This window comes from Aptenodytes patagonicus, chromosome 1 (assembly GCF_965638725.1).
Source record: "Aptenodytes patagonicus chromosome 1, bAptPat1.pri.cur, whole genome shotgun sequence".
NCBI lineage: Eukaryota > Metazoa > Chordata > Aves > Sphenisciformes > Spheniscidae > Aptenodytes > Aptenodytes patagonicus.
This window is the reverse complement of record NC_134949.1, coordinates 48,898,283-48,921,548: the sequence shown is the minus strand read 5'-3', so window position 1 is coordinate 48,921,548 and position 23,266 is coordinate 48,898,283. Positions and strand designations below refer to the sequence as shown.

The following is a 23,266-nucleotide window of genomic DNA, read 5'->3' as shown; positions in this document are numbered from 1 at the left end:
CCCCAGGGCGTGGGCACCTCTCTGGGTCCGACTTTGCCTCCGCCAGGACAGCGGCCTCCTCCTGTTAGCCAGGCTCTGCGCCTCGGTAGACAACCTTTCAGTCTGTGGTGGGTTGACCCTGGCTGGACGCCAGGTGCCTGCCAAAGCCGCTCCATCACTGCCCTCCTCAGCTGGAGAGGGGAGAGAAAACACGACGAAAGGCTCGTGGGTCGAGGTCACTCACCCGTTACCCTCACGGGCAAAACACACTCGCCTCGGGGGGCGGGGGACACGACGGGAAATTAATTTATTAGCAATCAAACCCGAGTAGGGTAATGAGAAATAAAACCTGAATCTTAAAACGCCTTCCCGCCACCCCTCCCTTCTTCCCGGGCTCAACTTTACTCCCGCTTTCCTCTACCTCACCACACGTTGTCTCTGCCGCTCCTTCCTCCTCAGGGGGAGGACTCCTCACGCTCTGCCCCTGCTCCAGCGTGGGGTCCCTCCCACGGCAGACAGTCCTCCACGGACTTCTCCAACCTGAGCCCTTCCCACGGGCTGCAGTTCTCCACAAGCTGCTCCAGCGTGGGTCCCCCACGGGGTCACAAGTCCTGCCGCCAAACCTGCTCCAGCGTGGGCTCCTCTCTCCGCGGGTCCACAGGTCCTGCCAGGAGCCTGCTCCAGCGCCGGCTCTCCACGGGGTCACAGCCTCCCTTGGGCGCATCCACCTGCTCCACCGTGGGGTCCTCCACGGGCTGCAGGTGGAGATCTGCTCCACCGTGGACCTCCACGGGCTGCAGGGGGACAGCCTGCCTCACCATGGTCTTCACCACGGGCTGCAGGGGAATCGCTGCTCCGGCGCCTGGAGCACCTCCTCCCCCTCCTTCTCCACTCTCCTTGGTGTCTGCAGCGTTGTTTCTGTCACATACTGGCTAGCGGCGGGTCCGCCTTGGAGCCGGCTGGCATTGGCTCTATCCCACATGGGGGAAGCTTCCAGCAGCGTCTCACAGAAGCCCCCCCTGTAGCCCCCCCGCTACCAAAACCTTGCCACGCAAACCCAATACGGAATTAATGCTTCCTGACCGTACCTTCTTCCGCGCCTCATTTAGGCACAGCTATACAGCTACAAAGAGCCCCTGTTTGGATAGCTCTTGGCAGCGTTGACCCGTTCCTCCTATGGCTGCTCCTGCCCACTGACAGTTCATTATCCGTGGCCCTCATCTGCTTTCCTGAATTTTCCTTCCCCTCTGTGCCCCAGTCAGTGGTAGGGCTTACGGAACTGTGGCAGCCTTTTCACATCGTTTCTCTGTTCACAGCTCTCGCCAGTACTCCCCACCTTGATCCCAGCGGGCACTTTCATTCTCTACTTAGGTGAAGTCATTCCGGTAGAAGTCGCTTTATTCCGCTGCCAAAGTCCCAGTGGTCAGGCATGCGGTACTGTCCTTTGCAGTTAGCCTTCGGGCCACCCGCTGATACTTGAGTTACAAACAAATCGATAGGCTCCTAGAGAGACTAGAAGACCTCCAGTCGTTTCAATGTCTTTGTCCTTCTCCCCCGGCTTGGGTGTAGCCACCGCTGAGCCAGCCTTGTACCCTTTGTGCCCATGGAGTCACTGGCACCTGAAGTGTTCATCTCCAAGTCACCGATGTCACTCAGTGTTGCAAATTTGACCCTACGTCCTGGGGATAACAGTATGCCTTACCACGCTCCGGGACTGAAACTTCATCCCCCCCCCCCCCCGATACCTTTTGTTCAGAGGCAGCCTAGGACCCGAATGAGAACAGAGGTGTTAATTAGGGACACAAGCGTACGCTGTTCTTTCTGCTTTAGCTGTGGCAGCGGGCGTCACGGAAGCGAGAAAAAGCAATGAACCCCAACACTGTAAGCAGTTAGCAGCTAACAGCGCACTAGCAGGAAGCAGCAAGTTTCTCCATCCAAAGAAAGAGGTACAGTAAGGAAAACACTGGGCTCGAGGGTTTTGGTTAAAAATAGTCCAAGAAGGAGGTTTGTCTTTGCGGTGTCAAAGATTTGCTTCCAAGGCCACAGTTCCTACGGCAAGGAGTTGGGTATTATTGAAGCCCCGCCAAGTGGGTTTCTGCCGTTTTACGTTAAAGAAACACCGGAGCGGGAGACTCTTTGAAACGGTCCGATCTTCCGTACTTTACTCTGAAGCAGTGGAGATAAAGGAAGATGTTCAAGCTGGACAGGTCAGAGAGCGCCATGACGCTGATGTCACCAGCTGGAGGAGCGGTTGGCAACCGTGGAAAGGTAACATTCTATACCGGCTGGCAACTGCCTTCGTCGGTTCAACAAGCCTGGAGAAGGTACCACCTCCTTCGTTCACGTGTATTTCGCTGTCAGTTGGCGTTTTGTTCCAAAAAAGCAGCAGAGCTAAGGTCCTGAAGGTCCAGTTTTTGAAAGGAAACTGCTGCTTTCGGGATAAGATTACGATTGGCCTGAATGCTGGTAGCTTTAACGTTTCCATGTCTGTTCTGCCGGTATTAAGAGAGTGGAGGAGAAGCACACGAGGTGAAAATGGCCGCAGTTGGGAATGACCGCTCTTGCCATTTCTATTCCCCCTACGCACAGGTAAGTGCTGTAGCTTTTAGAGTGGTTTGTGTCCTTGACTTTCTTGATACACCCGTGTTGAAAGGGAGGTTTATTAGGTAAAGGTAGAAGTTGATACGTCGCTCTGTCTGGGTCATGGCCGCACCTGTAGGTCAAAGATCTGATTTTCGGCAGCGGTGAGAAGAGCTAATGCTCACCTAAACCGCGGGCAATTAGGACTCCTGCGAACTGGGCTCCGATACTCAAGGGACACATCAGTTAAACACCGCGCATAAAGTTCACTCATCGCTCATCTTTCTTACTGAATCAACGTTACATTGATTCTGAATAAATAGGCCACGTTTATCATCTCTGCTTAGAGCCACTGCCTGAATTTCTGCAAAATCGGGTACTTAAAACAAAGTCCTTCAACGTGGGTTTGCCCTTCAAAGCAATATTTATATGCCACGTGGTAAAAATCCAGGGGTGGGTGTAGGGCTCGTTGTTGTTGCATCCCTTCCAGCATCGGGGATTTAGGCGTTAATGCCTGGGAGATGGGCTTTGGCTCCAGACCCCAGCGTGTCTCAGTGGATGGCCCAGCTGTACTGGCTGCAGCCCAAAAGTGGCGTGTTTTTGTAGGAGATGCTGCTCCTACACCCAGCTGCTAATGTCTGGAAAAGTGGGTGAAACTTACCTTCGAATAGTCAAATATTCCCCAGTGTGACTTTGCTTTCCTCTAAAAACTGACACAGAAAGTCGCTAAGAAATACCCGGCAACCTGGCATTTACAGCTCTCAGCTGGGATGTAGTTCATATCCAGGGTATAAACCTGAGCTTGTATGTTCAGGGTAATGGTCATGAGCAGTTGCCTCTTTGGAATGATGAGTTCATCATGTGCTTGAGGAAGATACCTCGGGTTAGAAGCGAATTGCATAATCAGAGGCGATGCTAAAATCTGTAAACTTTAATAAGGCAGAGCGACAGAAAAAGAATTTTAAGCATGACTAACAAGAGTGACTCTCGTTGTGAACGTGCTATCTCTGCGATAGTGTGCCGACTTCTTGGCTGGCGACGTATTGATCAACAGAGGGAGAGCAGCACTGTGATTATATGTGTGAGTAAAGCAGCAACCATTAAACAAATAATTAAACAAATCCACGTAGATATCCTTTTTTTCCCATTAGGCTTGTGGTTGTCACCTATAAAAGCAGCCGGGAGATGGTGTGAGCGGTGTAACGACAGTAGTCTCAGAACATCGATTCCCAGTCTTTCAGTGTTTCAGTTTTTGTTGGGAATCTTCCCGGGTTTTGCTTCTTACTCCTTATTTTCCCGTAGACCCACGTCCTTTGATAGTAAGAGAGTGCTAGTGTTAAGACTTGCACTTGCACAGCAGATTTCATGTGACATTGACCTGATTAGCCCACTGCGCAGGAACGGAAAGGCGGCCACCTGTCAATTGAGTGACTAACAGATTTTTTTTCTTCCCAGCATCTCACGAAAAGTCTGCAGCACAGTAAGTAGACTGCTTTACTCCTATTCTTATCTAGGAACAGTTTTACACCATGAAAGCTCCATAGACCTAACTCGAGATAACTTCAGGGGTATCTGGAGCTGAAGATAACTTTAAAGATAACTGTAAATGTTCCAAAACATCAGAGCGTGGTCCCGCAAAGTCTTAGTCGTATGTTCATCACAGCAGTACACCGCGTGCTGATCCATTTAGTCCGTTTTTAGTGTTTTATTCACAATATCTGAAAACCGTTTTCTCCTGCAGCAAAAGTACAGCAACATCTCCTGTTTGTGGGAAACACAACCCGTAGGCTGTGTGAGGATCAGTTGTGCCTTCCGTCACAGCAAACCTCGTATTATAAATGGACTTTTTTTGCCACCTAGCAACAGTGAGTAGAACTCTTTTTTCTCAACAGTTTGTTCATTAATACACGCAAATGTCCTTCCGGTGCTTACTTCCAGTGCTTAGGTAATATATATGTTAAGGTCAAGAAATGTACCATGGCAAACCGATGCGGTATGATGTGCTATCCCGGCAAGCTCAAGGCAAAGAAAGGAATTGTATTGGCATTTGAGTAGGGTTGCCACATCAACTTGTTTAGCTGTCATGTTACGGATCTTCCTAACTATCAGTTACACGAAAGACAAAGTCACAAACGGCGGTTTAGGTTGCTGAGATCCGTGGAGGAAGACTGTTGCTTTGCTGGGGTATTGGCTGGATTAAATCTCTCTAGTAGCGAAAATGGTTAGTAGGCAGGTAACCACTTAAGAGAAACAAAAAGTAGTGTGTGTGGTGGGGGGAGGAGGTTGGTAGGGCCGCTAGTAGCAATATCTGTTGACGGAGCACAACATGTTACCTGGATGAGCCACCCCTTGTAGAGGTAACATCAGATTACAGTGCTGTGTGTGCAGATGTATTTCCAGTTCATCGTTCTGAATAAATTCTTCAGGCTTGAACATTGGATGCAGGCTATTGAAGTACAGTAACAGTGTGTGGGCAGTACAGTATCTGAAAGTCAGAGTATTTACGGAAAAAACCACCACTGTAAGTTGGGTTCCTTTTTCCCTTTCGAAGAGGAGCTCTTGTCTAGCAGGAGTCCGGGTAGACAGCTGGAACCTGGAACAGGGAAAGAGTCCAGGGCAGGGAACCAAGACAGGTGTCAGAAATCAGGCGGAAGCAGGAGGGAGAGCAAGTCAGCGTGACTTGTCACAGATGCGTGAACAAGTGGACTGAACTGTAGTTGTTCGTGGGCCTGATCTCCGGAGCTGGAGACAGGTGTCAGAAGAGAAGTCCAGAAAGACCTCTAGTCAGAAGCAAACACCTTGTGTTCCTGCAGTTCCCCCGGGAAAAGGCAGCCTGTCATAGCTGGGCGTGTTGAGCCTAACTAACCACATAGGACCACGGCAAGAACTTGAGCGCTGTTTCGACGAGTGCCCGTACTGCTCTTAGTGCAGTTCCCACATCCACAGCACCGGCCCCTGGCAGCTAGTGCTGTCGTAAACACCACGTAGGCACGCTTGTGGGTGCGGTGTGAGTCAGAGACTATGCCCAAGAGGCACTACGGACAAGGGTATCCTGTAGAAGAGCAACGTCCAACGATCAGAACGAGAAAATGGACGCAACCCTTTTTCTTTTTACGGCAATGTGCATAAATTCAGAGTCCGTGTGCTCCACAAGAACACTGCAAACATTAAAACTGCATTTATTCGTTTTCATGCTTAGAAATCTTGTTAAGCTGACTTAAGTTTGATTTGGCTTACACTACCCGGAGCTGAGAATATCCTGTTGGGGACACTGAGAAAGGCTCTACCAAGCTAAAGTGTTGTCTCTTACTTTCTCTCGCCTGAGACACAACAAATCCCATCTGCAGCAGTGTTATTAAAATGGGCTTAATATGATACACACGCTGCTCGTAGGCAAGCAAGAGGTGCACAAGAATAACAACAAGTGGAATACAGGAAGATGCCCATGCCTCGTCTTATTCCTCTGAAACTGGACAACATATCCAACTTCAATGTTTTGAATACAATGCACAGAACCCTGATTGTGTCTATAGCTGCACGTTGGTCAGCTTGAACAACGCAATCAGACTCACCATTTTTCATCATTTTTCTTTTCGGTCCGTTGCATTTCCAGGCTCTCAGAAAATGCTATCCCAGTGCTGAAATAGTTTTGCTGGGTAGATTACATTATGGGTAGATACAAAGGCCTAAGGAAAAGAGTATCTTTTCTGACTTTCTCCTGATTCAGTGTAAATTATTTTCACGAACTTCATAGCCTTTCTCAAAATCTACATTTTGTACTTAGTCAAGAGAGCTGTGATTCAGAAAATTGATAGGGAAAAAAAAGTCTACAGGCTAAAACGGGCTAATCCTGTGCTTAGCACTGCTAAATTCTTCAAAACTGATGCCGTGGGGAGTGATACAGGCCTGCCTATTATTCGGCATGTTTAAAATATTTGCCCAGGCGGGGTCCTCAACCCATTTGCTCTCTTCAGCCCAGGTATTCCTAATCACACGCCTCCCGAGGTTGTCAATCTCTCTCTGTTTTTTCATACTTTCTGTAGTTGGAAGATGCTCCTTTGCCAACCTCCGCAGAAGGTTTTTCCTAAAAGGCACAACCTGCCTATTTAATGATCCCTTCAGTATGAGAATGGTTTCAAAACTATACCTGCTGGTCTCAACCTGGGTGCGATATTCTAGTTCCCTCCTCATAAAATAAATGCAATGTTCTTTTCTGCAGATGCCCCGTTGCAACAGGGTGTCCAAGGAGGGATTCTGCATCCAGCCCATCGTCAAGAATCACTCAGAAATCAAGAGAATCTTTTATTCCCAATTCACCCTCCACTGATTATAAACCTCAACGACGAAGACGACGATGAAGAGGACGATGAAGAGGAAGAGAACTGTAAACAGTTTTTTTCTTTCTTTTACAAGCAAGTAGAGTGGGCTTTTTCGACTCTCGCAATGTACTTCACAACTGATCGATTACAATAACCGTTACATTTTTAGAAAAGACTTGTTGACAAGTTTTTGAAATAGTTCCCCGCTAATCTTCAAAGTGTCGGAACTGGTAGTCACCAGATGTGAGTGAGGCAGCACGTTCTGACTCCTGTCAAATGCCTAGCTGTATATTTCAATAGGGCTGTAATTCACCTACCTCTCTTTCATTAAATAGAGTTTAAAATGTGCTCCACGGTTCAGGTGGCCATCAAATACTCCTCAAAATGCCTCGAAATTCGGGGAAGAAATTGCAAGTTTAGGAAGCAGGTACTTCTTTGCTGGGAAACAAACTGTTGAACAGGGGCTGTACGCACTCGTCACTGAAGGTGAAGTCACAGGTTTGTTCACAAGAGAGAGTTGTGTGACTTCCACTTAAATGATTTGTTCAACTGATTTCCTAAACTCTGTAGGCAGTCTCATTGTATTACAGAAAGTTATTCTTAAACCTAGCAAAGAGAATCCATGCAAAACTCTGCACTAGTTTAACTGAATGTGTATGTGTGGGTTTTTTGGTTTTTTGTTTTTTTTTTTCATTTCTACAATGTAGTTAAACCGTTGACTGTATCTCACTGGGAGAGGAGAGATTCACAGGGCAGGAGTGAATTGCACATTCCCGGAGAGCGAAAGTCAGAGAACGACCGACTCTCACGCGTGCACTCCGCAAATTACTGTGCTAGTTCTCAGGCAGCCCCAAGCTGCTTTTCACTTTCCCCCTGCCCTTCAGGTTGGCTGGCAGGGCTGCCTGTTAGCGCTTCCTAACTCGCTTTCAGTCTGAGTAAGCCGCATTAATTTAAGCAATATACAAAGTAGGGCTTTGCTGATCTTAGTAGCCTTAACCGAGACGGGTAAGGAGCACTCACTTCACCAGCTCTGCCGGCAGACATTACAGGAGAGTAACTTTGGGCAGAGGTCTTGTGACAAGCACTCCCTGCTGACATGCTTAATCAGAAGATTTCCTTTTGGGTGTAAAGGAAGAAGGATTATTTTGGCAATGGCTACTGAAGATGTTTTTGAAGCATTTGAAATCAACAAACGTTAGCTTCTTAATACGTGTGGTAACTGCAATTCCATTGCACTTGGAAAGGCCTAACATTAAGGAATCATTTTTCTGTCCAGAAAGAGAGGTTGCGGTCAGAAAAACCAAAACCGTGACCGAAATGGAATTCCTTATGGTGTTTGATTATCAGGAAGTGTTGAAGGGCTTTGTATAGATACCTAGTAAGCTTCTAAAAATATCTCCTACAGATGTTTCTGACTGGGTGCCTAAGACTGCTGCAGACATCGAAGAGGAAAGAGCAATAAAGGAAATATGCTATAAATCTGGTAAATATGAAATTAGCCACTCTTTCCTAAACAGCAGTGCTGACAAGAGAGTAAACGTTGGGGTTTTTTTCCCTCTTGGGGTACGTCTAGGAGAGTATTACAGGATTCAGTACCCTCACCAACAGCAATCCACAAAAACTGCGTCTTCGCCTCGGGAAAACGAGCTATTACCCTTGGAAGCTACCGAGCGAGACTTGCAGAAAGGCAAGTACTTTTCATCTTCTTGGACAATGTTTACCACTTTTAAAACTACTGTTGCAGGGAGAAACTATTACACAGATTGCCCCGCCTCCACGCTTTTTTAGTTTAGTGACAATAAAAGGTAGCCTATTACAAAGAGCATAACAGTGCCTCAGTAAGTTTTCCCCATATATGTGTGTGTGTGTGTGTGTATAGTGTCACACACGTGGTGACTACCTGCATCGATTGCAGATGGAAAAGGTAGAAATGGGCTATTAACCCTATGCGTACTGTCCTGAGATACACAACATAGGTCTTTCATATAATTTTTCTTCAAGATCAAGATTTGTGTAGTCTAATTTTAACCCCCCTAAGGTTAGGAATGTAGTTTAAATTTCTCGTCTAGGCTCTGCGTTGTAAATGGAGAGAGATAGGCACTCTTAGGGGGCTATTTCTTGCATCATAAGATAGTGCCAAAGAAAGGGGAGATGAGTCACTTTCCCAGAGGTGCTCCGCGCTCGCTGCTGGCTGTCTTGGGTGTCTAGCTGAGGAAATGGAGCGACACATCAAACTTCTACAGAACTAAATTTAGATTAAATAAATACCCCCTTGAAGCGTCTTCTGAAAGAGATCCGCAAAAGAGTTCCATTTTGTTTTGAATGTTGGGCTTTACCCAACAGAATCAAGCTCAAAGGAATACAGATTAGTAAGTATTTACCTCCCTTACTACGTTTCTCCTTCATTCTTGACCAAGTGGCGTGACCGAGAAAAATCTGTATTCGTTGCTTTAGTGAGTAAGTACTATCTAATTCCATTTTAGGAGAGGGAGAGATGTTCTTAATATAACAAGACACCAGAGTCATCAGTCGATCAGTCATCAAAAATTGCTGGGCAGAAAGATGACCTGCTACTTCTAATTAAAAAAAAAATAAATTGTTTAGTTTCACAGTAGTGTAAATTTCAGGGATAAAACCGCGATAATACTGTTTTATGTAAAGCAGAGTTGAGTAGGAGGATGTGCTCATAAAAAGCGGGAACGGAAAAATTGTCTCCGTGTCATGCTTTTTCGACTGACGGTCTTTGCCTGCCTAAACCGTTCAAAAGAATCGGGCAAAATTGTTTTCTTCTTATTTCGACGTTTAAAATGTTTGTTATTGAAATAGTTTTGAAAAGCTATTTCTGGCAAGTATTTGGATACAGTTAGACTCCAGACGCGGGATCAGTAACAAATACACGACTACAGCTTTTAAGACATGTCTTTATTTACCGTTAGATACATTCAGAGAAAAGGATAGAGATGTTTCCCCAAAGCATTTCTTCAATTGAGTTAGTTCTCTGAGGTTTTAGGTACGATGATGACGCGCATCTTGAAAATACCATAAATTCCATCAGGTAGGGCTCACAGATACCGTTCCTGAGCAGTGAGAAGCTAAAGAACGAGCCGGTAACGTGTAGCTGGTTCTTTACTTTGGAGCCAGAGTCTTCTTTAACCTGTGCATGATGGTATTAGAGAGCATGAGAGCTACGCATCAGCTACGCTCGACAGGATCCAAATAACTAACAAGAGAGAAAGAAGAATATCAAACGAGAGGTTACAGGAAATTGCACTAAGCTAATCACTAGCTCACAGAGGTGGGAGGAAGAGAACGGCAGTGCCGTTCCCTGGGCTTACACACGAGCAGCTAAAACATTCTTTCTGTTGCCTTTCCAGGTGAGGGTACTACAACTCCTACAAAACGTACTAACACAAAAAGGGACGCAGAGACTTCCGGAAAGAGAGCACCAACAGAGCGTATTCCCAGAACAGATCACAGATCCTTTGAAAATGGAGGTAATATACTTTAGCATCAGCTTCTGCTTGCTGGACATCTGGTGGTAAATAACTGAACATGCACGCATTAAACCTCACCATTTCGTATTTGAGGTATTCTTTGTTCTTTATGTGCTAGAGGCTCTTTCCCATGCTGCACTGTTAGTTATAACAATCAAAAACACTGTTTATGATTCTGCTTGGTTTAGGATTATTAAAAAAAAAAAAAAATCCTCTATGCTGATTGCAATTGATTTTTTTCCTGCTTAATTTTGGAAAAGAAATGGTTCTGTGGAGTTATAAAAAAGAAATGCCTACAGAATAATACCCTTCGTTACTAGGTCTGTTGACATCGGAGGTAAAGCTACTATAGGAAGGATGACTCTTGAGCCATTCATCGGTGTTTCCGCAATGCAGTTTGTCAGCATGTCAGCAATGCCAGTCCAGCTGTTAAAACTATGTGTGGGCCCATGCCGTAAACTGTATCACTGAAGTGCCTGAGGATTAAAATAATCCTTTTATAAACTGAAGTTATTTTTTATGCCACGTCATGTTAGTTGTTCAGTTTGCAGGACAACACATAGCTGAACTGATACAACTGAGACAGAGGCAAAGCATACCTCTCGCGCAAGGGATGAGAGCTAAGCACCGGCAGACAGGAACGTGTTAACGTTCCTGTTTTGTTGCTAACTGAGTCACCTTGTAACGACACGCAGTTCAAGCTCACAAGTTGTCACCCTGTGCTTTGGAGTCCGTTTGCATTGGGTTCCCACTTAGATCTCACACTGTGACTTTGGGAAAGGATTTGTTCCCCCGCGACACACGCGTAAATTGCATGCAACTTCTGATTCCCAGTCATTGCAAATGTGTACGTGGATTAAAGCAAATGTTTGTAGTTTTAAACTGTAAACCCTAAATACAGTATTCATGAAGATTTTCTAATTCATAATGAGAAGCATTCTGAGCCAGAACTGGTCAAAGCAACTGTATGAGGTCAAAGTAGTGTTGGTCTTTGTGTTCGTAGTCAATTTTTGAGTTTGCTTTCACGGTTGTGCGACCGTGAACTCTGCCAGAGGAAATCTAGCCACTTTTGCTTCCCTTTTGGGGAATGATACCTTTAGAATAATTAACAGGTAAAACCATCTTCCACCCAAGAAGACCTGTGTATGAAGTGGGAGATCAGGTTTTCAAATCACCACAGCATTTTTGGATAATGAAATTCTTGTGTGCTTTTTAGGAAAGTAAGTATGTGTTCTTTTAATCCCTCAGCAACGAACCACACTGAGCTGCTAAAGAACCATCACTGTAAAGAAGGAAAGGAAAAGAAATGGATTTCTGAGGAGCCACGAAATTCACCTAACACAGTAACAGGAAAAGGTATTTTGAGAAAACAGGTGGCTTATTCATTTCTATTTACTAAACTGGTAGACGATTTAGCACCACCCAGTTAATGTCTGTTCTTAGGGTCAAATACGGACAACCCATATTTGCATTGGACTATCCACAAAGAACATGTTTTTCATCTTGTCTTCCAGCCTCCAGTCTCCCGCAATATGTCACCTTCTGAGTAATAGCACAACATTCCTGTTTGTTTTTTCACTTCTAGGAATTCACACTTCCGACCCCACAGTGAAACCAGGTGACCGACAGAGGGGTCGGGGTAAGGATGATGGAACTGCTGCTTCTATCCCTTACGTGAGGGAAACTGGAAGAAAGACTTATTCCAATTCTTCAGGACCTCCAAGATCAGCATACGTAGTCTACCGTACTGTCACCGTCAGCCAAGAACCAACGTCCAACGGATCTACAGGTGGGCTCCTGCTTACGCAGCATTCTTAAAACGCCTCCAATTTACCTGTCTGTATTGTGCTGCTTTCGATTTTGTCCCCGCAGGTGAATGTGACGCTATTCATGCCTACCTACGGGCAAGGGTAAATTTGATCCCGCACAACTGTCCTAAGTAGATTGCAGCAGTATCCACAGGCAGAAACGTAAAGCTTTGTAAAGCTTTACAGTTAGTCAGACAGAATATTCATGAGCAGTAATTGAGCCACCGTCGCAGCAGGAATTCATTTCTCTGCCAACAAAGAGGGATGAACGCGATGATGCGCTGATGTGCACTAACGTACTGACCCCCACTATTTACAGCACCTCTTAGGTGATTTCTTCTTTTGAAGTATTTCATAAACCTCGGAATAGTCCACCTTTAGCTTCTCGTTTTGCTCTAACTATTGATAGCAATAGTACTAGAAGTAGTTTTGCAGTAGAGTTTCAGTCTCCTCTCAAGAAGCGTTTCTTGTCCAACTTTTTTCCTCCTCCCAGCAGGGGACGAATGACCTTGCTTTGCGCGGCATTTTGCCACAACTAGGATTTCACTGGAGTTTTGATTGTGATGGCTTTCTGATTGTTTTGGCTTTAAGCTGCCCCATAAACTGAAGCAGAAGTACAGAATTTCTGCTGCATTCTGGCCTGAACTGATGGGAACAAAAGGTGCTTGTTGACATTCGCAGGGGAAAAGCAACAACAGGCAAAGCCACATCTTCCCGCAGAGTAGCAGGGGCCGGGTGAAGAGCACTGTGGCTACTGTATACTGCAACCTTCCCTGTGGAGTTCTGTTTGTCGTTTGAAGAGGGCTTACCTATGCGACCAATGCTATTACAGTTTTAGCCTCCTCATGGGTAGTATTTTGTTATGTTCACCAAGCGCCCATGTCCAGGACGTATCTAGATGCTACAGACAGAGGAAGTAATTCATAGTTCAGCCAGAAGGTGTCCTTCGGAGTGCACTGGTCTCCGTGGGCTCAACCATGGATGTTCCAGAGGTGCGCATACCACCTATGCAGTGTAGAGAAAGGATCCAGCTGGGCAGGCAGTCAGCGCTTAGAGGACAGTAGTGGATGAGGGGGTTGTGTTCACAGCTGCTCTTGAGACAGTCTGAAAATACAGACACGTTCAGAGAAAAGGACAGAGATGTTTCCCCAAAGCATTTCTTCAATTCAGTTAGTTCTCTGAGGCTAAGGCACGCATCTTGAAAATACCATAAATTCCATCAGGTAGGGCTCACAGATACCGTTCCTGAGCAGTGAGAAGCTAAAGAACGAGCCGGTAACGTGTAGCTGGTTCTTTACTTTGGAGCCAGAGTCTTCTTTAACCTGTGCATGATGGTATTAGAGAGCATGAGAGCTACGCATCAGCTACGCTCGACAGGATCCAAATAACTAACAAGAGAGAAAGAAGAATATCAAACGAGAGGTTACAGGAAATTGCACTAAGCTAATCACTAGCTCACAGAGGTGGGAGGAAGAGAACGGCAGTGCCATTCCCTGGGCTTACACACGAGCAGCTAAAACATTCTTTCTGTTGCCTTTCCAGGTGAGGGTACTACAACTCCTACAAAACGTACTAACACAAAAAGGGGCGCAGAGACTTCCGGAAGGAGAGCACCAACAGAGCGTATTCCCAGAACAGATCGCAGATCCTTTGAAAATGGAGGTAATATACTTCAGCATCAGCTTCTCCTTGCTGGACGTCCGGTGGTAAATAAAATAACTGAATGTATTTGGATTGGACTATCCACAAAGAACATTTTTTTCATCTTGTCTTCCAGCCTCCAGTCTCCCGCAATATGTCACCTTCTGAGTAATAGCACAACATTCCTGTTTGTTTTTTCACTTCTAGGAATTCACACTTCCGACCCCACAGTGAAACCAGGTGACCGACAGAGGGGTCGGGGTAAGGATGATGGAACTGCTGCTTCTATCCCTTATGTGAGGGAAACTGGAAGAAAGACTTATTCCAATTCTTCAGGACCTCCAAGATCAGCATACGTAGTCTACCGTACTGTCACCGTCAGCCAAGAACCAACGTCCAACGGATCTACAGGTGGGCTCCTGCTTACGCAGCATTCTTAAAACGCCTCCAATTTACCTGTCTGTATTGTGCTGCTTTCGATTTTGTCCCCTCAGGTGAATGTGACGCTATTCATGCCTACCTACGGGCAAGGGTAAATTTGATCCCGCACAACTGTCCTAAGTAGATTGCAGCAGTATCCACAGGCAGAAACGTAAAGCTTTGTAAAGCTTTACAGTTAGTCAGACAGAATATTCATGAGCAGTAATTGAGCCACCGTCGCAGCAGGAATTCATTTCTCTGCCAACAAAGAGGGATGAACGCGATGATGCGCTGATGTGCACTAACGTACTGACCCCCACTATTTACAGCACCTCTTAGGTGATTTCTTCTTTTGAAGTATTTCATAAACCTCGGAATAGTCCACCTTTAGCTTCTCGTTTTGCTCTAACTATTGATAGCAATAGTACTAGAAGTAGTTTTGCAGTAGAGTTTCAGTCTCCTCTCAAGAAGCGTTTCTTGTCCAACTTTTTTCCTCCTCCCAGCAGGGGACGAATGACCTTGCTTTGCGCGGCATTTTGCCACAACTAGGATTTCACTGGAGTTTTGATTGTGATGGCTTTCTGATTATTGCCATTATTTAGGATTATTTCTCACCTTGAATAAACAAGGCCTTGGGTCTAATTCAAACGTCTGTTTTCGATTTAAATGTATCGATTGAAATACTCTACTGTCCTCTTGATAGGACGTACTATGCCATCAATTTGACAAGAAGCCTACAGGTGGCATTCTGAGTCTTGTATCTTTCTTTTCGGCAGTCTGTTGCAGATGCAACCATAATTTTACACCTTTCGCTTTTTTTAACTTGCTGCTATAGCGTCACGCAATCTAGTACCTCATTTGGGTTTTGTTTGCCTTTCTACTTTCCCTTTCCACGGTCACTCTGGATCATTGTGGTTTTTCATCTGTCACTTCATCACGGCATTTAGTGGCAAATAATTGAAACAATCCTAAGTTGAGGAAGTGATTTCATCTTGCCAGCTGCAGTCTCCTCTCTTAAGCTGGGCTGCATCTCCACCTTGAGGTGCCTCCCTGCCTTAATTTCCAACAAAAGGAACCTCCTTCAGACAGAGTAACCCCCGCTTTAAGAGGAATAAAGTGAAGTGAAATGAATCCCGACATCACTGCTTCGTCTCGGGGACGAAGAGTTGTGGGGCTTTTCTTTTTGCTTTGAATGTCTGCTTTGATTAAATGTGGACAGATTGGTAGAGAGATTACAGAGAGAACGTTCTTAATGTGAAGAATACCTCTTACCCAATTTCCAGGTTAAGAAAAGGAGAGCACATTTCAAAAAAAAGGTGAGCAGCATTTTTGTCACAAGAGCGACCGTTACCATTTTCGCTACCTTTCTTTTCAGCAGTACCTGAGCCGTACGGTGGGAAACGCTCCAAACAAAGGAATCAGCTTGACACAAAGAGGAGATTTTGGACCCAAACGGAAAACTATGGTAATACTTACATGTTGTGTATCAACGGAAAGTTGTAGGATTATTGGGCAATTAATAATTTGAATCAGTGGCATTAAGCTGGAATTAACAGGAAACAAGAGTATTAATGAGATGAAGTTTTAACCAAATTTTACAGAAAACGGTTCGTCAGTAGGCAGCTTACTCTGGCGCAAAATCAAGTGCCAAGCACACAACCGTAATATTGCCTTGCATCTAGTGCTTGCACAGCCAGAGATGAAACAGGAGGCTGGCTTACGGGTTCACTTAATCTAACAGCAACTGATGCCTTTGGGAAGATTTTCAACACAGCAACATTCACGTTCTTCCAGTCAAGGCCGTCCGTGGCAGAACCGCCGCGTTTGGAAGATCCTGTGGGCCTGCTGAAAACGCTGCAAGATGGCAAATGATCTTTAAAGTACTAGAGAGAAAGTCTGTATTTAACACTAGCTTGTATTTCAGAGAGGAGGTATGACTCACCTGATGCATTAATTGACACCTCAGCCAACGTAATATTGAATTCACACATCAGACTGAGAGAGTCTTTCCTGAAATGGTAGCTGAAATTAAGAAACAATGCGTATGTTTTTTCTACAGACAAATATACCTCGGGATCTTACAATGCACCAACTTGGAGGAAAAAAACCCCACATGCAAAAACGTTCGCCAGGTTCAAAACAACCATTCAGGTAACTGTTTGAGAGAAATTTTTACAGTTCAGTCTTTTTAGTAAAAGTGGCATGTCGCTCCCCACCGAGGGAATGCAAAATTGCTCTTAAAACTCCCCCAACCAAAACCCGCGAGATTCTAAGCAGTGCCGAGTACTCTGACAGAGCAGTTAGTAGTTTTGTTTGTTTGCAGACATGTAATTTTGCCTGCCTAACTAGCCCGTGATTCCTAGTTTTTCCCCATATTACTGACATGAAAGCAAAAGATGTGCCCGCCTTTAAAGCGAGGAGCTACAAGAAGTGGGGTTTGGCTTGTAGCACTGGGCAAAGCAGAGCAGAGACTATATGAGCGCGATCTATTTGTCCCTCTGCTTGGCTGCTCGTGAAGCATCTGCAATAGCTGAACGATGATCAGCCGAGGTCCAAATTCATAAAAGGACTCGGGCTACAAACCCTTCACAAGATGCCCGAAGGACCGTGAATACATTTTACAGCCGTCTTGAAAGCAGAGATTAGAGCCTCTATCTCGTGTCTCGCGCCGAAAGCTTAATTCTTAAAATGTTTCTGAAAGAGCACGTAGTTTTCCTCTAATACATTATGCACAAAACGTTCTGCATATCTATTTGGACAGCAGAGCCAAGAAGACGTGGAAGCGAACAGAACAGGAGAACGATACGTAGACAGGAGAAAGAGATGAAGCGAGTGCGTCACTTCACAAGAAAAATCTAAATTGAAATACGGAAGTTATCAACTGGAAAAACCAAAGCTGATAAAATGGCAAATTCTGAAAAGAAGATGTACACAAAACAAGGCGTAAAGACTGTAACGTTTAGAAACTGACAAGAATGGAAACTTGTGTTTAAAAATAGTGTTTGTATATTCATAACTGTACAGTAAATGTACCTCATAAAGATAAAGATGTGTTACATTTTACAGACGTTATTTCCCTTGCTTGTAACAGGACTGTAATTAGCTAAAATAAATTCCACTGAGCTTTGACTACATTGAATTGACAAGCATAAAAGTATGCCTTATTTGAACTCATCTTTCAACTTTCAAGTTATGTGCAGAACACTCTGCACCTCAAATCAGCAAAACCTCCCCCTCTCTCCGATTCCTACCCCCGACTCCATAACCGGCAGCGCCCTGTGCATGGAGGAGCGAGTGATCCACAACACAGTCAGCCTGAGCAGGCGCAGGCGGTGCTGTGCCGTGCCGTGCTGCGGCTGAGGGAACGGGGCTTGTTTAGCCTGGAGAAGAGGAGGCTGAGGGGAGACCTCACCGCTCGCTACAACTACCCGAAAGGAGGTTGTAGCCAGGTGGGTGTCGGTCTCTCCTCCCAGGTAACAAGCCACAGGACGAGAGGAAACGGCCTCAGGTTGCGCCAGGGGAGCTTTAGATCGGAGAGGAGGAAAAACTTCTTCACCGCAAGGGTTGTCAAGCACTGGAACAGGCTGCCCAGGGAAGTGCTGGAGTCACCATCCCTGGAGGTCTTTAAGAGACGGGCAGACGTGGCGCTTAGGGACACGGCTTAGCGGTGGACTTGGCAGTGCTAGGTTTACGGTTGGACTCGATGACCTTAAGGGTCTTGTCCAACCTGAGCGATGCTACGATTCTACAATAAATACATGGCTCAACGAGATAGTAACAGTTCCTGCCAGCTCTCAACTGCTCTTGGCCGAAACCAGCGGAAGGGAAGGGATCAGTGCTTTGTGTGGTCAAATCCTTATCCAAGACTTCCCTTTCACAGCTTCAAAGGCACTAAGACCCACAAAAACAACAAAAAATACAGGCGTGTTTTCCAGACCACAGACGCATCCCCTGTTACGTTCCTTAATCCCCTCCTGCCTGGTTGTCTCTGGCATGAGGGCCCCAAAGAGGAGCCCAAGGAAAGGGAGGATATTCAGCATTTCATGCAGGGAGGCCCTCAAGACTGCGTGTCTGTGTTTTCACATACGCGCTGCATGACACGTCCCCCACGCTGGCTTAAACTAACAGCACTTGAAAATAAGCCCCGAGACACGAGAATCGTTGACACCTTTCTTCAGCTTGTTTGTCGGGTTTTCCATCCAGCCCGGCCCATAGACAGGCTTGCCCTGGAGTTTCCAGAGGGGTAAAACCAGCAGTTTCCTGAGGTCACCATACCCTGCAGAGTACTGAAATCAACCGCATAAAAGGCAAGATAGGACTTCTCACTCGTCACCAGAGAAATTTCATACCCAAAGGCACCCTTTAAAGTCATCACTTAACTACTGTAGATCAATCCAAAATCTAGCCCTAGAATCTTGCCTGGTGTAATACAAAGTTTCCTCACAATTTCAGGTAAAGGCAAGAACCCCAGCGATGCAGCGAACCACACTCGTCGCGTTTTCCTCCCAACCTCCACACGTCTTGTAATCCTCCCCAAGGAAATCAGGCACCCTCTATCACATAAATTCTAGTGTGCAAGGAAGATTTCCTAATAAGAAATTTTAAAACGGGAATACTTCCTCCACTGGCATGCTCGCTTAGACCATGCTTCCTGGACTTCAGAGAGTAAAATCTGTAACAACTTTAGAAACACCTACTATGTTTACGGTAACTGTTACTTTGTGGTCAAGACCTTTAAGCAGGCTGGAATTCACAACAGCTGCAATCCAGTAAGTCATACAATAAAAGTGAAAACTAAGTAAAACAAGGCTTCTAGTCAGCAGGAGAAACCTGCATACGGACCTTCCTTCCTACCTTCATAGGCAGTTACGTAACAGCAGGTTCCGGCCACCTTTTCAGTAGGAATTGCATTGTACGTATCTGCCTCTAACGCCTTTCCAGTTACAGTTTCAGTTGCCAACACTTGAAACGGCTGAAAAGAAGACAGGTGTTTTAAAGCCTCGTCAGGGCTGTCTTACTGCCTCGGTCTCGTGCGGATTCTTGCTCCTTACAGCTGGCCCCCCTCTAGGTCCAGTATTACACATTATAGTGCTGATTTCTAATACTGTCGAAATACACCCTTGTTTCTTCAAGACATGACGCTTTGGAAAATGCCCTAAGACAAAAGAACAAAGGCAATCTACTTGCAAACTCTCTCCCTCTTTTAATCGTTCTTGATGAGTATTTAGAGGTGACTTTGCCTTCCACTTTACACAGTGCATATAAACTAGAAGGGTTCCAGTCCAACGCTGCAAAATGTTGAGATGTGTCTCCCTGCCTCACGATGGCAACAGAAACTCATCATGACTAGCTGCTCCGAGCTTTCAGTTTGGAGCGGAAAGTCAATGGCACCGTGTTAGTGCAATGCACGGACCTGCGGAATGCAAGGTGGCAAAAGCGTCCCGGTGTTAAATACTTAGGAGCAGTGCTGCCAACTGAACGCTTTCCCGCTTACAAAGAGCACAGAAGGAAGTGGGCCGGGGTCTGAAACAAATACCCAGCCACAACTAGTCCACACTTCTAGGAGGACTCCTGCAGCTAGGGCTTCTGTAACACCTTCACTGCAAACATGTAATCCCTTCTGTTTGGATTCCAATAGTCTCCTCGATAACCATCACCCCGCCCTCCTCTCGCCCCAGCCAATTTTCACTTGTAAGCTGGTCACGGTCTCTTCCTGCTGGCAAAACACAAAGCGAGTCCTTGTCTTGCAAAAGTCTCCAAACAGAATTCGGAAGCCGTAAAACGAGAACAACCTTCTACATGCTTGCCTGACATTACGTGGCTGCTTCATATTTTAGTCATCACATGTGGAACCACAACATACAGCATACAGGAAGATTTCACGAAGGTGACATGGAAAAGAAAATTTCCAGGGCAGGGAGGAAACATGCCCGTTGGTTTTCCCACCACCACCCCGCTTCTTCCCTAGCAGTCATAACCCCCTCTATTATCCTTGCCTGCGCTTTGAAAAACAAGAAGAATAGCATCTACACTGGTATAGACCTAATCCCCTGTCGGCTTGTCCCCTATGAAGGAACAACAATGTCGGGAGCTACCCTTACACGACCATTATCAAGGTGGTGTTGGTACTGAGAGTTCAACAGTTACGTTACTGACGTTTTGGCAACCACTTCAGCTCTTCCGTCCAGAAGCCAAACACCAACGGGAGAAAGTCACCCAGATGGATTCAAGTGCACTACGCAGCCGACAGACAGCAGTAGGTGCTGCTACTGCAGTCGGGAAACACAAGTCGGAGGTCTAGAGCTAGACAGGCGAATGCCACCCCAATCTGTCCCGACACTGCCTCTTACATCTCGGGAAGAAACAGCTTGGATCGGGCTCCATTACTTTCACCTTCGTAAGTATCCCGCGTCTGACAGCCTCAAATGAATTCTTCTGTCATGGGCCTGATATTCCTTTGGTCACAAAAAAAAGACCTTTTCTTTTAAAAAAAAGGAAGAAGAGACACAAGCTGATTTTTCCCCCGCAAGGCTCACAGGCGGGGACGGCAGGATGGTTTTACACAAGCTCCCAGGGCGGTCATGTCGCAGTGGCCTCAGTCCTCGCCATGACTGTTCCCGACACTTAGAGAAAGCAAACACAACGTCACGGTGAGCACCTGGGTGCACTTGGCAGGAAAGGAGCGGGACAGAGCTCAAACGGCTCCCACACGACCTTTCTTCCCCGCATTTACGGGGGGGGGAGCCCCATGGAAAACGCTGCCGTGCATTTCCCTCAAGGTCTGGAGAGAAACCTCTCCCCACTCGGGTGTCCCCCTCCCCGCAGCCGGGCCGGGCCGCGCCGGGCGGGTCTGACACGGTCGGTGCTGCTGCCCGTCCCCCCGGCTTCGCTCCGCTCCGCTCCGCTCCGCTCCGCCCCGCCGTGCGGCGCCGCTACCCGCGGCCCAGCGACTCCCCCTGCGCCCGGCCCCGGCCCCGGCCCCGGCCCCGGCCCCGGCCCCGGCCCCGGCCGCGCCGCGGGGGCTGCGGCCCCGCCTCCCTCCCGCCCGGCCCCGTGCCGCCCCGGCCACCTGGCGCTCCCGCTTGGCCGACGGCTCCTCCTTCACCTCGGTCACGAACAGACACGGCACCTGCCGCTGCACCGCGCCCCGGCGCCTCATGGCCCCGCCCGCCCGCTCCCGCCGCCGGCCCGCCGCCGAGACGGAACTGCGCCTGCGCCGCCCCGCGCCCGCCGTGCGCGGCGGGAAACCGAGTCCGTCGCCGCCCGCCGGGAGCCCCGCGACGCACCCCAGCGCCGGGGACGGCGGGGCGGGGCGCGGTCGCCTCTCTCCAGCAGCCCTCGGCGAGGCGGTGGCTCCGCCGCCCAGCCCGGCCGCGGGCCTGGGGCAGCTCCGCTTCCCACAGCGGCGGCTCCCGCCGCGGCAGGGCCGCCCCGCCCCAGCTGTGCTCGGCGCCGGGCTGAGGCGGCCGCGTGGTGGCCCGCTCGCGCGCCGTGGCGGCGGCCGTTAGCCGCCGGCGGTGCCGTTCCCCTGGCCTGGCAGCCTTTCCTCAGGCTGTCTTTTCTGCTCGCCGGGGTGCCACACGCCCGGGCCTGGGGCGTGGATGCCCTGGCCCCAGGGCGTGGGCACCTCTCTGGGTCCGACTTTGCCTCCGCCAGGACAGCGGCCTCCTCCTGTTAGCCAGGCTCTGCGCCTCGGTAGACAACCTTTCAGTCTGTGGTGGGTTGACCCTGGCTGGACGCCAGGTGCCCGCCAAAGCCGCTCCATCACTGCCCTCCTCAGCCGGAGAGGGGAGAGAAAACACGACGAAAGGCTCGTGGGTCGAGGTCACTCACCCGTTACCCTCACGGGCAAAACACACTCGCCTCGGGGGGCGGGGGACACGACGGGAAATTAATTTATTAGCAATCAAACCCGAGTAGGGTAATGAGAAATAAAACCTGAATCTTAAAACGCCTTCCCGCCACCCCTCCCTTCTTCCCGGGCTCAACTTTACTCCCGCTTTCCTCTACCTCACCACACGTTGTCTCTGCCGCTCCTTCCTCCTCAGGGGGAGGACTCCTCACGCTCTGCCCCTGCTCCAGCGTGGGGTCCCTCCCACGGCAGACAGTCCTCCACGGACTTCTCCAACCTGAGCCCTTCCCACGGGCTGCAGTTCTCCACAAGCTGCTCCAGCGTGGGTCCCCCACGGGGTCACAAGTCCTGCCGCCAAACCTGCTCCAGCGTGGGCTCCTCTCTCCGCGGGTCCACAGGTCCTGCCAGGAGCCTGCTCCAGCGCCGGCTCTCCACGGGGTCACAGCCTCCCTTGGGCGCATCCACCTGCTCCACCGTGGGGTCCTCCACGGGCTGCAGGTGGAGATCTGCTCCACCGTGGACCTCCACGGGCTGCAGGGGGACAGCCTGCCTCACCATGGTCTTCACCACGGGCTGCAGGGGAATCGCTGCTCCGGCGCCTGGAGCACCTCCTCCCCCTCCTTCTCCACTCTCCTTGGTGTCTGCAGCGTTGTTTCTGTCACATACTGGCTAGCGGCGGGTCCGCCTTGGAGCCGGCTGGCATTGGCTCTATCCCACATGGGGGAAGCTTCCAGCAGCGTCTCACAGAAGCCCCCCCTGTAGCCCCCCCGCTACCAAAACCTTGCCACGCAAACCCAATACGGAATTAATGCTTCCTGACCGTACCTTCTTCCGCGCCTCATTTAGGCACAGCTATACAGCTACAAAGAGCCCCTGTTTGGATAGCTCTTGGCAGCGTTGACCCGTTCCTCCTATGGCTGCTCCTGCCCACTGACAGTTCATTATCCGTGGCCCTCATCTGCTTTCCTGAATTTTCCTTCCCCTCTGTGCCCCAGTCAGTGGTAGGGCTTACGGAACTGTGGCAGCCTTTTCACATCGTTTCTCTGTTCACAGCTCTCGCCAGTACTCCCCACCTTGATCCCAGCGGGCACTTTCATTCTCTACTTAGGTGAAGTCATTCCGGTAGAAGTCGCTTTATTCCGCTGCCAAAGTCCCAGTGGTCAGGCATGCGGT

The 23,266-nt window shown here is 48.1% G+C and overlaps 1 long non-coding RNA gene across 2 annotated transcripts; it reads right to left on the bottom strand.

Annotated features, from left to right (window-relative positions):
* Window positions 1-1,737: 1,737 nt before the first annotated feature.
* On the bottom strand, window positions 1,738-21,404 carry LOC143158293 (uncharacterized). 2 transcript variants are annotated; one of them, XR_012994963.1, is made up of 3 exons: window positions 21,311-21,404; window positions 19,096-20,864; window positions 1,738-5,611 (listed from the first exon to the last, which is right to left on the bottom strand). It is a non-coding gene; the product is annotated as an uncharacterized LOC143158293 (long non-coding RNA). The 2 variants fall into 2 exon arrangements; XR_012994962.1 differs by lacking the exons at window positions 1,738-5,611; window positions 19,096-20,864 and adding an exon at window positions 9,780-13,568.
* Window positions 21,405-23,266: the final 1,862 nt, after the last annotated feature.